We start from the raw sequence: 15,350 nt of genomic DNA on the forward strand, positions 1-15,350 counted from the left end.
GAAGCAGCCCGCAGAATGCGTAAAAGGGTGCCATATCTTCTTCCGTCCCCGCCAGCACCTCCTCCGGCAGCAGCGGCGACTCTTGGGAATCCAGCGATTCTCCTGAGCCCAGCGATGACAGCAACATGCCGCCAAGTGGTACGTTTTGAGCTTGCGTTGGTTTTCCTTGAAGAGGAAAGGTTGATGCAGCAATAGTAGCGTAAGTATTTCCCTCAGTTTTTGAGAACCAAGGTATCAATCCAGTAGGAGGCTCCTCAAAAGTCCCACGCACCTACACAAACAAACAAAGAACTCGCAACTAATGCAATAAAGGGGTTGTCAATCCCTTCACGGCCACTTGCGAAAGTGAGATCTGGTAGAGATAGTATGATAAGATAAATATATTTTTGGTATTTTATGATATAGATTGGAAAAATAAAGATGCAAATAAAAGTAGATTGAAAGCTTATATGATAAAAGATAGACCCGGGGGCCATAGGTTTCACTAGTGGCTTCTCTCAAGATAGCATAAGTATTACGGTGGGTGAATAAATTACTGTCGAGCAATTGATAGAAAAGCGAATAATTATGAGATTATCTAGGCATGATCATGTATATAGGCATCACGTCCGCAACAAGTAGACCGACTCCTGCCTGCATCTACTACTATTACTCCACACATTGACCGCTATCCAGCATGCATCTAGAGTATTAAGTTCATAAGAACAGAGTAACGCATTAAGAAAGATGACATGATGTAGAGGGATAAACTCAAGCAATATGATATAAATCCCATCTTTTTATCCTTGATGGCAACAATACAATACGTGCCTTGCAACCCCTACTGTCACTGGGTAAGGACACCGCAAGATTGAACCCAAAGCTTAGCACTTGTCCCATGGCAAGAAAGATCAATCTAGTAGGCCGAACCAAACTGATAATTCGAAGAGACTTGCAAAGATAATTCAATCATACATAAAAGAATTTAGATGAGATTCAAATATTTCTCATAGATAAACTTGATCATAAACCCACAATTCATCGGATCTCGACAAACACACCGCAAAAAGAGTTACATTGAATAGATCTCCACAAGAGAGGGAGAGAACATGGTATTGAGATGCAAAAAGAGAGAAGAAGCCATATAGCTAATAACTATGGACCCGAAGGTCTGTGATAGACTACTCACAACTCATCGGAGGGCTATGGTGTTGATGTAGAAGCCCTCCATGGTCGATTCCCCCTCCGGTGGAGCGCCTGCGAAGGCTGCAAGATGGGATCTCGTGGATACAGAAGGTTACGGTGGCGGAAATAGTTTTTCATTGGCTCCCTGGATGTTTTCGGGGTACGTGGGTATATATAGGAGGAAGAAGTAGGTCGGTGGCTGCCCGAGGTGCCCACGAGATAGGGGGCGCGCCCTGTAGGGGTGGGCACGCCCTCCACCCTCGTGGCCGCCTTGGCTGCTTCTTGGCTTGCACTCCAAGTCCTCTGGATCACGTTTGTTCCAAAAATCACGCTCCCGAAGGTTTCATTCCGTTTGGACTCCGGTTGATATTCCTTTTTTTCGAAATACTGAAATAGGCAAAAAAACAGCAATACGGGCTGGGCCTCCGGTTAGTAGGTTAGTCCCAAAAATGATATAAATGTGTAAAATAAAGCCCATAAACATCCAAAAGGGGTAATATAATAGCATGGAACAATCAAAAATTATAGATACGTTGGAGACGTATCAAGCATCCCCAAGCTTAATTCCTGCTCGTCCTCGAGTAGGTAAATGATAAAAACAGAATTTTTGATGTGGAATGCTACCTAGCATAATTCTCAATGTAATTTTCTTTATTGTGGCATGATTGTTCAGATCCAAATGATTCAAGATAAAAGCTTATAAAACATAAAAAATAATAATGCTTTGAAGCATACTAACAAATAATCATGTCCTATCAAAATAGCATAGTCAAAGAAAGCTTATCCCTACAAAATCGTATAGTTAGGCCATGCTTCATTTTCATTACACAACATACTCCCATTATGAACAACCCCTATAACGAGCCGAGCAATTGGTTCATACTTTTTAACACGCTTCAGCTTTTTCAACTCTTACGCAATACATGAGCGCAAGCCATGGACATAGCACTATGGTGGTATTTGGTGGTGGTTGTGAGGACAAAAAGGGAGAAGATAGTCTCACATCAACTAGGCGTATCAACGGGCTATGGAGATGCCCATCAATAGATATAAATGTGAGTGAGTAGGGATTGCCATGCAACGGGTGCACTAGAGCTATAAATGTATGCAAGCTCAACAAAAGAAACTAAGTGGGTGTGCATCCAACTCGCTTGCTCACGAAGACCTAGGGCATTTTGAGGAAGCCCATCATTGGAATATACAAGCCAAGTTCTATAATGAAAAATTCCCACTTAGTATATGAAAGTGACAACATAGGAGACTCTCTATCATGAAGATCATGGTGCTACTTTGAAGCACAAGTGTGGTAAAAGAGTAGTAGCATTGCCCCTTCTCTCTTTTTCTCTCATTTATTATTATTATTTTCTCTTTTTCTCTTTTTTTCTTCTTTTTTGTTCTTTTTTCTCTTTTTTTTCTTTGGCCTTTTTTTAAAGTCGGAAGTCTCATCCCGACTTGTGGGGGAATCATAGTCTTCATCATCCTTTCCTCACTAGGACAATGCTCTAATAATGAAGATCATCACACTTTTATTGATTTACAACTCAAAACTAGAACAAGATATGACTCTATATGAATGCCTCCGGCGGTGTACCGGGATATGCAATGAATCAAGAGCGACATGTATGAAAATTATGAAGGTGGCTTTGCAACATACGATGTCAACTACATGATCATGCAAAGAGCAATATGATAATGATGAAGCGTGTCATAAAAACGGAACGTTGGAAAGTCGCATGGCAATATATCTCGGAATGGCTATGGAAATGCCATAATAGGTAGGTATGGTGGTTGTTTTGACGAAGGTAAATAATGGTTGCATGATACGGCGAAAGTTGCGTGACACAATAGAGGGTAGCAAAGTGGAAGGGTGAGTGTGTGTATATCCCTGGACTCACATTAGTCATAAAGAACTCATATACTTATTGCAAAAGTCTACTTAGCCCTCGAAGCAAAGTACTACTACACATGCCCCAAGAGGGATAGATTGGTAGGAAAAGACCATCGCTCATCCCCGACTGCCACTCATAAGGAAGACAATCAAAAGAGCACCTCATGCAACAAATTTGTCACACAACTTTTACCATATGCGCATGCTACGGGACTTGCATGTTGGGGAACGTAGCAGAAATTCAAAATTTTCCTACGTGTCACCAAGATCTATCTATGGAGAGACCAGCAACGAGTAGAAAGAGAGTGCATCTACATACCTTGTAGATCGTTAAGCGGAAGCGTTCAAGTGAACGGGGTTGATGGAGTCGTACTCGTCGTGATTCAAATCGCCGATGATCAAGTGCCGAACGCACGGCACCTCCGCGTTCAACACACATACAGCCCGGTGACGTCTCCCAAGCCTTGATCCAGCAAGGAGAGAGGGAGAGGTTGAGGAAGACTCCATCCAGCAGCAGCACAACGGCGTGGTGGTGGTGGAGGAGCGTGGCAATCCTGCAGGGCTTCGCCAAGCACCGCGGGAGAGGAGGAGTACTTGTGAGAGGGGGAGGGCTGCACCGGAACTTTGTGTATGGCTCCCATGTGCCTCCCCACTATATATAGGGGTGGAGGGGCTGGTTTCTTGCCCTCCAAGTCCATTGGGTCGTTGGCCAAGGTGGGAGGAAAGAAATCTCATTATTTCCTTCCCCACCAATTGTTATCCCCCCTTTTTAGGGATCTTGATCTTATCCCTTCGGGATATGATCTTATTCCTTCTAAGGGGGGATCTTGGTGCGCCTTGACCAGGGGTGTGGGGACTTGCCCCCACTACCCACGTCCATGTGGGTCCCCCCATGCAGGTGGGCCCCACTCCGGAACCTTCTAGAACCTTCCCGGTACAATACCGAAAAATCCCGAACATTTTCCGGTGGCCAAAATAGGACTTCCCATATATAAATCTTTCCCTCCGGACCATTCCGGAACTCCTCATGACGTCCGGGATCTCATCCGGGACTCCGAACAACATTTGGTAACCACATACAAACTTCCTTTATAACCCTAGCGTCATCGAACCTTAAGTGTGTAGACCCTACGGGTTCGGGAGATATGTAGACATGACCGAGACGTTCTCCGGTCAATAACCAACAGCGGGATCTGGATACCCATGATGGCTCCCACATGTTCCTCGATGATCTCATTGGATGAACCACGATGTCAAGGACTTAATCAATCCCGTATTCAATTCCCTTTGTCTATCGGTATGTTACTTGCCCGAGATTCGATCGTCGATATCCAATACCTTGTTCAATCTCGTTACCGGCAAGTCACTTTACTCGTTCCGTAACACATCATCCCGTGATCAACTTCTTGGTCACATTGCGCATATGATGATGTCCTACCGAGTGGGCCCAGAGATACCTCTCCGTTTACACGGAGTGACAAATCCCAGTCTCGATCCGCACAAAACAATAGATACTTTCGGAGATACCTGTAGTGCACCTTTATAGTCACCCAGTTATGTTGTGACGTTTGATACACCCAAAGCACTCCTACGGTATCCAGGAGTTACACGCTCTCATGGTCGAAGGAAGAGATACTTGACATTGGCAAAGCTCTAGCAAATGAACTACACGATCTTTTGTGCTAGTCTTAGGATTGGGTCTTGTCCATCACATCATTCTCCTAATGATGTGATCCCATTATCAACGACATCCAATGTCCATAGCCAGGAAACCATGACTATCTGTTGATCACAACGAGCTAGTCAACTAGAGGCTCACTAGGGACATATTGTGGTCTATGTATTCACACGTGTATTACGATTTCCGGATAATACAGTTATAGCATGAATAAAAGACAATTATCATGAACAAGGAAATATAATAATAATACTTTTATTATTGCCACTAGGGCATATTTCCAACAGTCTCCCACTTGCACTAGAGTCAATAATCTAGTTCACATCGCCATGTGATTAACACTCACAGGTCACATCGCCATGTGACTAATACCCAAGAGTTTACTAGAGTCAGTAGTCTAGTTCACATCACTATGTTATTAACACTCAATGAGTTTTATGTTTGATCATGTTGCTTGTGAGAGAGGTTTTAGTCAACGGGTCTGAACCTTTCAGATCCGTGTGTGCTTTACAAATCTCTATGTCATCTCCTAGATGCAGCTACCACGCTCTATTTGGAGCTATTCCAAACAACTGTTCTACTTGGAGCTATTCTAAATTATTGCTCCATTATATGTATCCGGTCTCTCTACTCAGAGCTATCCGGATAGGTGTCAAGCTTGTATCGTCGTAACCTTTACGACGAACTCTTTTACCACCTCCATAATCGAGAAAATTCCTTAGTCCACTAGTTACTAAGGATAACTTTGACCGCTGTCCTGTGAGCCATTCTTGGATCACTCTTGTACCCCTTGACTGACTCATGGCAAGGCACACTTCAGGTGCGGTACACAGCATAGCATACTGAAGAGCCTACGTCTTAAGCATAGGGGACGACCTTCGTCCTTTCTCTCTATTCTGCCGTGGTCGAGCTTTAAGTCTTAACTTCGTACCTTACAACTCAGGCAAGAACTCCTTCTTTGACTGGTCCATCTTGAACACCTTCAAGATCATGTCAAGGTATGTGCTCATTTGAAAGTATTATTAAGCATTTTGATCTATCCTTATAGATCTTGATGCTCAATGTTCAAGTAGCTTAATCCAGGCTTTCCATTGAAAAACACTTTCAAAATAACCCTATATGCTTTCCAGAAATTCTACGTCATTTCTGATCAACAATATGTCAACAACATATACTCATCAGAAATTCTATAGTGCTCCCACTCACTTCTTTGGAAATACAAGCTTCTCATAAACTTTGTACAAACCCAAAATTTTGATCATCATCAAAGCATACATTCCAACTCCGAGATGCTCACTCCAATCCTTAGAAGGATTGCTGGAGCTTTGCATACTTATTAGCATCTTTCGGGATTGACAAAACCTTTCGGTTGTATCACATACAACCTTTCCTCATTAAAATCGTCGAGGAAACAATGTTTTGACATCCTATCTGCAAGATTTCATAAATAATGCAGTAATCGCTAATATAATTCCAACAGACTCTTAGCATCGCTACGAGTGAGAAAATCTCATCGTAGTCAACTCCTTGAACTTGTCGGAAAACATCTTAACGACAAGTCGAGCTTTCTTAATGGTGACATTTACCTTCATTGTCCGTCTTCCTTTTGAAATCCATCTGTACTCATTAGCCTTACGACCATCGAGCCGTTCTGCCAAAGTCTACACTTTGTTTTCATACATGGATCCTCTCTCGGATTTTATGGCCTCAAGCCATTTATCGGAATCCGGGCCCACCATCGCTTCTCCATAGCTCGTAGGTTCATTGTTGTCTAGCAACATGACCTTCAAGACAGGATTACGTACCACTCTGAAGTAGTACGCATCCTTGTCATCCTACGAGGTTTGGGAGTGACTTGATCCGAAGTTTCATGATCAATATCATAAGCTTCCACTTCAATTGGTGTAGGTGCCACAGGAACAACTCCCTGTGCCCTGTCACACACTAGTTGAGGAGACGGTTCAATAACCTCATCAAGTCTCCACCATCCTCCCACTCAATTCTTTCGAGAGAAACTTTTCCTCGAGAAAGGACCCGATTCTAGAAACAATCCATATTGCTTTCGGATCTGAATTAGGAGGTATACCCAACTATTTTGGGTTTCCTATGAAGATGCATTTTATCCGCTTTGGGTTCGAGCTTATCAACCTGAAACTTTTTCATATAAGCGTCGCAGCCCCAAACTTTTAAGAAACGACAACTTAGGTTTCTCTAAACCATAATTCATACGGTGTCATCTCATCGGAATTACGTGGTGCCCTATTTAAAGTGAATGTGGTTGTCTCTAATGCCTAACCCATGAACGATAGTGGTAATTCGATAAGAGACATCATGGTACGCACCATATCCAATAGGGTGCAACTATGATGTTCGGACACACCATCACATTATGGTGTTCCAGGCGGTATTAATTGCGAAACAATTTCCACAATGTCTTAATTGTGTGCCAAAACTCGTAACTCAGATATTCATCTCTATGATCATATCATAGACATTTTATCCTCTTGTCACAATGATCTGCTACTTCACTCTGAAATTACTTGAACCATTCAATAATTCAGACTTGTGTTTCATCAAGTAAATATACTCAACATTTACTCGAATCATCTGTGAAGTAAGAACATAATGATATTCACTGCATGCCTCAGCACTCATTCGACTGCACACATCAAAATGTGTTACTTCCAACAAGTTGCTATCTTGTTCCATCTTACTGAAAATGAGGCTTTTCAGTCATCTTGCCCATGTGGTATGATTTGCATATCTCAAGTGATTCAAAATCAAGTGAGTCCGAACAATCCATTTGCATGGAGTTTCTTCATGCATATACACCAATAGACATGGTTCGCATGTCTCAAACTTTTCAAAAACGAGTGAGTCCAAAGATCCATCAACATGGAGCTTCTTCATGCGTTTTATACCATTATGACTTACATGGCAGTGCCACAAGTAAGTGGTACTATCATTACTATCTTATATCTTTTGGCATGAAAATGTGTATCACTACGACCGAGATCCAATAAACCATTCCTTTAGGTGCAAGACCATTGAAGGTATTATTCAAAAATAGAGTAACCATTATTCTCCTTAAATGAATAACCGTATTGCGATAGACATAATCCAATCATGTCTATGCTCAACGCAAACACCAATCTCGGTGGTAGAGGGAGCGTGCGATGCTTGATCATATCAACCTTGGAAACACTTCCAACATATATCATCAGCTCACCTTTAGCTAGTCTCCGTTTATTCCGTAGCTTTTATTTCGTGTTACTAACACTTAGCAACCGAACCGGTATCCAATACCCTGGTGCTACTAGGAGTACTAGTAAAGTACACATTAACATAATGTATATCCAATATACTTCTATCGACCTTGCCAACCTTCTCATCTACCAAGTATCTAGGGTAATGCTGCTCCAGTGGTTGTTCCCCTTATTACAGAAGCACTTAGTCTCGGGTTTGGGTTCAACCTTGGGTTTCTTCACTAGAGCAGCAACTGAATTGCCGTTTCATGAAGTATCCCTTTGTTCCCTTGCCCTTCTTGAAACTAGTGGTTTCACCAACCATCAACAATTGATGCTCCTTCTTGACTTCTACTTTCGCGGTGTCAAACATCATGAATATTTCAAGGATCATCATATCTATCCCTGATATGTTATAGTTAATCACGAAGCTCTAGCAGCTTGGTGGCAATGACTTTGGGGAAACATCACTATCTCATCTGGAGGATCAACTCCCACTCGATTCAAGTGATTGTTGTGCTCAGACAATCTGAGCACAAGCTCAACGATTGAGTTTTTCTCCCTTAGTTTGCAGGCTAAGAAAATCGTCGGAGGTCTTATACCTCTTGACGTGGGAACGAGCCTGAAATCCCAATTTCAGCCCTCGAAACATCTCATATGTTCCGCGACGTCTCGAAAACGTCTTTGGTGCCTCTACTTAAACCATTTAATTGAACTATCACGTAGTTATCAAAACGTGTATGTCCGATGTTCGCAACATCGACAAACGACGTTGGGGTTCAGCACACTGAGCGGTGCATTAAGGACATAAGCTTTCTACTGATCGCATAATCGCTACTATCAACTTTCAACTATATTTTCTCTAGGAACATATCTAAACAGTGGAACTAAAGCGCGAGCTTACGACATAATTTGCAAAAGGTCTTTTGACTATGTTCAGGATAATTAAGTTCATCTTATGAACTCCCACTTAGATAGACATCCCTCTGGTCATCTAAGTGATCACATGATCCGAGTCAACTAGGCCGTGTCCGATCATCACGTGAGACGGACTAGTCATCATCGGTGAACATCTTCATGTTGATCGTATCTACCATACGACTCATGCTCGACCTTTCAGTCTCGGTGTTCCGAGGCCATGTCTGCACATGCTAGGCTCGTCAAGTTAACCCTAAGTGTTTTCGCTGTGTAAAACTGTCTTACACCCATTGTATGTGAACGTAAGAATCCATCACACCCGATCATCACGTGGTGCTTAGAAGCGACGAACTGTAGCAACGGTGCACAGTTAGGGGAGAACACTTCTTGAAATTTTGTAAGGGATCATCTTATTTACTACCGTCGTCCTAAGCAAACAAGATGCATAAACATGATAAACATCACATGCAATCAAATAGTGACATGATATGGCCAATATCATTTTGCTCCTTTTGATCTTCATCTTCGGGGCTCCATGATCATCATCGTCACCGGCACGACACCATGATCTCCACCATCATGATCTCCATCATCGTGTCTTCATGAAGTTGTCACGCCAACGACTACTTCTACTTCTATGACTAACGCGTTTAGCAATAAAGTAAAGTAGTTTACATGGCGTTCTTCAATGACACGCAGGTCATACAATAAATAAAGACAACTCCTATGGCTCCTGCCGGTTGTCATACTCATCGACATGCAAGTCGTGAATCCTATTACAAGAACATGATCAATCTCATACATCACATATCATTCATCACATTCTTCTTGGCCATATCACATCACATAGCATACCCTGCAAAAACAAGTTAGACGTCCTCTAATTGTTGTTGCATGTTTTACGTGGCTGCTATGGGTTTCTACAAAGAACGTTTCTTACCTACGCAAGACCACAACGTGATATGCCAATTGCTATTTACCCTTCATAAGGACCCTTTTCATCGAATCCGTTCTGACTAAAGTGGGAGAGACTGGCACCCGCTAGCCACCTTATGCACCAAGTGCATGTCAATCGGTGGAACCTGTCTCACGTAAGAGTACGTGTAAGGTCGGTCCGGGCCGCTTCATCCCACAATACCGTCGAAACAAGATTGGACTAGTAACAGTAAGCATATTGAACAACATCAACGCCCACAACTACTTTGTGTTCTACTCGTGCAAAGAATCTACGCAATAGACCTAGCTCATGATGCCACTGTTGGGGAACGTAGCAGAAATTCAAAATTTTCCTACGTGTCACCAAGATCTATCTATGGAGAGACCAGCAACGAGTAGAAAGAGAGTGCATCTACATACCCTTGTAGATCATTAAGCGGAAGCGTTCAAGTGAACGGGGTTGATGGAGTCGTACTCGTCGTGATTCAAATCACCGATGATCAAGTGCCGAACGCACGGCACCTCCGCGTTCAACACATATACAGCCCGGTGACGTCTCCCAAGCCTTGATCCAGCAAGGAGAGAGGGAGAGGTTGAGGAAGACTCCATCCAGCAGCAGCACAACGGCGTGGTGGTGGTGGAGGAGCGTGGCAATCCTGCAGGGCTTCGCCAAGCACCGCGGGAGAGGAGGAGTACTTGTGAGAGGGGGAGGGCTGCACCAGAACTTCGTGTATGGCTCCCATGCGCCTCCCCACTATATATAGGGGTGGAGGGGCTGGTTTCTTGCCCTCCAAGTCCATTGGGGCGTTGGCTAAGGTGGGAGGAAAGAAATCTCATTATTTCCTTCCCCACCGATTGTTATCCCCCCTTTTTAGGGATCTTGATCTTATCCCTTCGGGATATGATCTTATTCCTTCTAAGGGGGGATCTTGGTGCGCCTTGACCAGGGGTGTGGGGCCTTGCCCCCACTACCCACGTCCATGTGGGTCCCCCCATGCAGGTGGGCCCCACTCCAGAACCTTCTAGAACCTTCCCGGTACAATACCGAAAAATCCCGAACATTTTCCGGTGGCCAAAATAGGACTTCCCATATATAAATCTTTACCTCCGGACCATTCCGGAACTCCTCGTGACGTCCGGGATCTCATCCGGGACTCCGAACAACATTCGGTAACCACATACAAACTTCCTTTATAACCCTAGCGTCATCGAACCTTAAGTGTGTAGACCCTACGGGTTCGGGAGACATGTAGACATGACCGAGACGTTCTCCGGTCAATAACCAACAGCGGGATCTGGATACCCATGATGGCTCCCACATGTTCCACGATGATCTCATCGGATGAACCACGATGTCAAGGACTTAATCAATCCCGTATTCAATCCCCTTTGTCTATCGGTATGTTACTTGCCCGAGATTCGATCGTCGGTATCCAATACCTTATTCAATCTCGTTACCGGCAAGTCACTTTACTCGTTCCGTAACAAATCATCCCGTGATCAAATCCTTGGTCACATTGCGCATATGATGATGTCCTACCGAGTGGGCCCAGAGATACCTCTCCGTTTACACGGAGTGACAAATCCCAGTCTCGATCCGCATAAAACAATAGATACTTTCGGAGATACCTGTAGTGCACCTTTATAGTCACCCAGTTATGTTGTGACGTTTGATACACCCAAAGCACTCCTACGGTATCTAGGAGTTACACGCTCTCATGGTCGAAGGAAGAGATACTTGACATTGGCAAAGCTCTAGCAAATGAACTACACGATCTTTTGTGCTAGTCTTAGGATTGGGTCTTGTCCATCACATCATTCTCCTAATGATGTGATCCCGTTATCAACGACATCCAATGTCCATAGCCAGGAAACCATGACTATCTGTTGATCGCAACGAGCTAGTCAACTAGAGGCTCACTAGGGACATATTGTGGTCTATGTATTCACACGTGTATTACGATTTCCGGATAATACAGTTATAGCATGAATAAAAGACAATTATCATGAACAAGGAAATATAATAATAATACTTTTATTATTGCCTCTAGGGCATATTTCCAACATTGCCAACTTCAACACAAGTATTTATCAATTTCATAATTACCTACTAGCATGACTCTAACATTACCACCTCTATATCTCAAAACAATTATCAAGCATCAAGTTGATCCTAGTGTTTTATGCACTTTCTATGATAGTTTTTATTATACCCAACTTGGATGCTCATCATTCTAGGACCAAATTTATAACCATAGAAAATACCATGCTGTTCTAAAAGACTCTCAAAATAATATAAGTGAAGCATGAGAGATCAACAATTTCTTCAAAATTAGGCCACCGCCCTGCTCTAAAAGATATAAGTGAAGCACTAGAGCAAATATTATCTAGCTCAAAAGATATAAGTGAAGCACATAGAGTATTCTAGCAAATTCTAATAAGGTGGGCTTCTCCCAAAAGGTGTGTACAACAAGGATGATTGTTGCAAACTAAAAAAGCAAAGACTAATGTCATACAAGACGCTCCAAGCAAAACACATATCATGTGGCGAATAAAAATATAGCTCCAAGTAAAGTTACCGATGAACGAAAACGAAAGAGGGGATGCCTTCCGGGGGCATCCCCAAGCTTAGGATTTTGGCTATTCTTGAATATCTTGGGGTGCCATGGGCTTCCCCAAGCTTAGGCTTTTGTCACTCCTTATTCCATAGTCCATCAAATCTTTACCCAAAACTTGAAAACTTCACAACACAAAACTCAACAGGAAATCTCTTAAGCTCCGCTAGTGAAAGAAAACAAAACCACCACATAAGGTACTGGAATGAACTCATTATTTATTTAAATTGGTGTTAAACCTACTGTATTCCAAGTTCTATATGGTTCATACTACTTAATACTAGCCATAGATGCATCAAAATAAGCAAACAACACACGAAAGGCAGAACCTGTCAAAAACAGAACAGTCTGTAGCAATCTGTAACTAACGCAAACTTCTGGAACTCTACAAATCCTACCAAAATAGGAAGTCCTGGACAATTTGTCTATTGATCTACAGCAAAAAGAATCAACGCAAACGAACGTTTCTGTGATTTAACAAAACTAATTTCATGCGGGCAAAGTTTCTGTTTTTCAGCAGAATCAAATTAACTATCATCATAGGTTATCCTATAGGTTCTACTTGGCACAAACACTAATTAAAACATAAAAACATATCTAAACAGAAGGTAGCTGCAAAAGTTATTACTAAATAGAAACAAAAACAAAAAACACAAAGAAAATTGAGTTGCCTCCCAACTAGGGCTATCGTTTAACGCCCCTAGCTAGGCATAAAAGCGAAGATAGATCTACGTAGTGACATTTTTGACACTCAATTCATAAGTAGCCCGCATGATTGATTCATAAGGTAATTTAACTTTCTTTCTTGGAAAGTGCTCCATGCCTTTCCTTAATGGAAATTGGAATCTAATATTCCCTTCCTTCATATCAATAATCGCGCCAATCGTTCTAAGGAAAGGTCTACCAAGAATACTAAGGCATTGCAATCTATATCAAGAAAGATAAAATCTACGGGAACCAAATTTCTATTTGAAACAATGAGAACATCATTGATCCTTCCCATTGGCTTTTTAATGGTGGAATCCGCAAGGTGCAAATTTAAAGAGCAATCATCAAGATCATGGAAACCTAGAATATCACATAAAGTTTTCGGAATCGTTGAAACACTAGCACCCAAATCACACAAAGAAAAACACTCATGATCTTTAATTTTAATCTTTATAGTAGGTTCCCACTCATCATTAAGTTTTCTAGGTATAGAAACTTTCAAATTAAGTTTTTCATCATAAGATTGCATCAAGGCATCAACGATATGTTTGGTAAAAGATTTATTTTGACTATAAGCATGAGGAGAATTCACAATGGATTGCAACAAGGATATACAACCTTCTAAAGAACAATTATCATAAATAAACTCCTTGAAATCCGAGATAGTGGGTTCAATGCTATTTAAAGTCATGACCTCTCTAATCCCACTTTTACCAAATTTAGCAACAAGGAATTACTAAAGTTGACTCATCTCTAGTCCCATTATTATCAAGATTCATATTGCAAAACAAAGATCTAATAGGGGACACATCAATAACTTTAAGATCTTCATCATTATTTTCATTGAAACTAAAAGAATACGCCTTTACAAAGCAATCTTTCGTAGCATGCAATCTATCGGTTCTTTCCTTACACTCATCAATGGAAATTCTCATTGCTTTGAGAGACTCATTGATATCATGTTTAGGAGGAGTAGATCTAAGTTTAAGAGAATCAACATCAAGCGAGAGTCTATCAACGTTCCTAGCCAAATCATCAACTTTAAGTAATTTTTCTTCAAGCAAAGCATTAAAAATATTTTGAGACATCATAAATTCTTTCACAATATTCTCAAAATCAGAGGGCATCTTATTAAAATTACCATATAAATTATTGTAGGAATTTCCATAATTATTAGAGGAATTACTAGGGAACTGTCTAGGATTAAAGTTTCCTTTATAAGCATTTTACAGAAACTATTCCTACCAAAAATATTCACATCCATAGATTCATTATTATTCTGAATCAAAGGAGACGAAGGCATATCATTGGGATCAATAGGAGCACTCTTAGTAGCAAACAATTTCATAAGTTCTTCCATCTTTCCACTCAAAACATTGATTTCTTCTATAGCATGCACTTTTTTACTAGTAGATCTTTTGGTATGCCATTGATAATAATTAGCCACAATATTATCAAGAAATTTTGTAGCATCTCCTAACGTGATTTCCATAAACGTGCCTCCCGCGGCCTAATCTAAAAGATTTCAAGAAGTAAAGTTCAATCCGGCATAAAATTTTTGTATGATCATCCATAAATTCAAACCATGAGTAGGGCAATTGTGAATCATCAATTTCATTCTTTCCCAAGATTGGAAACATGCTCATGATCAAGTTGTTTAAAATTCATAATATCGTTCCTAAGAGTGATGATCTTAGTGGGAGGAAAATACTTAGAGATAAAAGTATCTTTGCACTTATTCCAAGAATCAATACTATTTTTAGGCAAAGATGAAAACCAAACTTTAGCACGATCTCTAAGTGAAAACGGGAATAACTTCAATTTAACAATATCATTATCCGTATCTTTCTTCTTTTGCATATCGCACAAATCAACAAAATTGTTTAGATGGGTAGCGGCATCTTCATTAGGAAGGCCGGCGAATTGATCTTTCATAACAAGATTCAGCAAAGCAGTATTGATTTCACAAGACTCAACATCATTAAGGGGAGCAATCAGAGTACTATGGAAATCATTATTATTGGTATTGGAGAAATCACACAATTTGGTATTATCTTGCGCCATGGCAACAAGTAATCCAACACACAAGCAAACAGAAAAAGGCAAGCGAAAGAGAGAGGAGAAGATTGGGAAAGAGAGGGAAAGCAAAACGGCAACGGTGAAGTGGGGGAGAGGAAAACGAGAGGCAAATGGCAAAT

The sequence above is a fragment of the Triticum aestivum genome, chromosome 4B (assembly GCF_018294505.1).
Source record: "Triticum aestivum cultivar Chinese Spring chromosome 4B, IWGSC CS RefSeq v2.1, whole genome shotgun sequence".
Taxonomy (NCBI): domain Eukaryota; kingdom Viridiplantae; phylum Streptophyta; class Magnoliopsida; order Poales; family Poaceae; genus Triticum; species Triticum aestivum.